This window comes from Meriones unguiculatus, chromosome 11 (assembly GCF_030254825.1).
Source record: "Meriones unguiculatus strain TT.TT164.6M chromosome 11, Bangor_MerUng_6.1, whole genome shotgun sequence".
NCBI classification, from domain to species: Eukaryota; Metazoa; Chordata; class Mammalia; order Rodentia; family Muridae; genus Meriones; species Meriones unguiculatus.
Window position 1 is genome coordinate 78,893,536 of NC_083359.1, and position 1,738 is coordinate 78,895,273.

The 1,738-nt window shown below is 44.2% G+C and overlaps 1 non-coding gene across 1 annotated transcript; it reads right to left on the minus strand.

Annotated features, from left to right (window-relative positions):
* Positions 1 to 843: 843 nt before the first annotated feature.
* On the minus strand, positions 844 to 983 carry LOC132646602 (small nucleolar RNA SNORA48). Its single transcript, XR_009584864.1, has one exon. It is a non-coding gene; the product is annotated as a small nucleolar RNA SNORA48 (small nucleolar RNA).
* Positions 984 to 1,738: the final 755 nt, after the last annotated feature.

Consider the following 1,738-nt stretch of genomic DNA (forward strand, 5'->3'; position numbering starts at 1 on the left):
CTCGTTATCCATGTCATCTCCTGGCAGAGGAGTGGTGGGGCCAGCTCTTCCATGCTCTTCTCTCAGGCCAGTTGACCGACATCCCCCGCCATAAGGACCAGTTCTACCATGCTGCCCAGGCGAGGCGCAGGGCCTCCTCTCTGGAGTGGGGCAGCTGGTGAGGGGCAGGGCTAGCTATCCTGAGCTCATGACCCATGGGCAGCTTTCCCACGGGTCTACTGGAGGTCTGAGTGTTGGGAGTAGGGGTAGGGGCATGACCTCTGTGTCCATGCCGCCACATAGCAGATGAAGGACAGAATCAGCTCTTCCACACCCCTGCCACCAAGACCAGTTCCCCTGTGCTGCCTGGTCTTGGTACAAAGCCTGCTCCCCTGAGATTACTCCATCCAGTGAGGGGTGGGCCCAGTTATGCACAGTTATGCACAGCCCCTGGATAGAGCATGTTCTCCAGTGGAAATATGAGCAGACATTGGCACTGATCCCTGCCGCTGCATACTCACAGACTCAGACGTGACCCTTGGGCTGGGACCTGATCGTGGCCCCAGGTGGGGGGACTGGCCACTCCCAACAGGCTGCTTATTTCCCCCTCTCTCCAGTTCCATCTTTCTTCACAATGCTCAAGCCGTTTCACCTCTCTTTCTCTCCTATCTGACCACCACATATTTCCACATTGTGATGGCCCCTACTGCAGGCTGGCCACGCGTCTGGTGGGCCCCTGGGTGACATCCTCATCCCTGCTGTGCTGCGTGGTCGCAAGCAGGAGTCTATGGCCTGGCTGTGCCATGCACTTGAGGGCAGGTCTCTGTCTGTCTCCTCCCGCGCTGCCTAGACTTGATTTGATTTTTGTTAGTCCTAGCAATAAAACAGTTCTGGCTACCAAGCCAGGCATCAAGCTAGGATGAACAGAGGACCGCCATCTGCTCCGTCCCTGGTATAAGAACAACACGACCAACAAGGCGTCTCTTTGCCCATTGCCAGGGTCCCAGAATTGCTTTTAAGAAGTTGGATGCTGATCCATTTTTTCTTTGTTGGTTGTTTCCTTTTTGTTCCTTCTGAAAGATTTTTAAGTTTTCTCTTTGACTTTATGATCACATAGTTTTACTATAATGAATTTATGTATCTTTTTAATCTTTTTTCCTTGATAGTATATAAGGCATTTAAGTTAAGGACATATATCTTTAATTCTTAGAAAACTGTGGTCATCATTTTACAAATACCTTACTTCTTTGATAATTTTTCCTCTTCTTTGAATTTTCTAGTGATGTAGATTCCAGTATGATTGATATCAGTGTTTATTTTCCAGATCACTTAGGTAAATAACTGTGAAATATGTATATAATATATAGACACATAAACACAATTTATAGTATAACTATAGCGATATATATGTAGCCTATTAAGTCTGAATGTCATTGGTCAATTCAGTTTATTTTATTTCATAATTTTTATATCTTGTTATTTTTATCTAAAGCTTATTTACTTTAGAGGCTATTATCTATCTCAGCTGCTTACATGTTTCTAGGAGAGAAAAATAAGTCTTTGTTACTTTTTTGTGTATGTGCTGCCTCAGGTAGGATATTCTGTGTTAGAGTCGCTTAGAGTTTCTTTAATTTGCTATAATTTAAAATAATAAGTATGTTTTTATGGTTATATGGTTTTGTACCTATAGTGGATTGAAAGAGAAAAAAGCATGTGGTGATAAGCTTATACCTCAGTATTAAGAAATGGTAGATCTGTC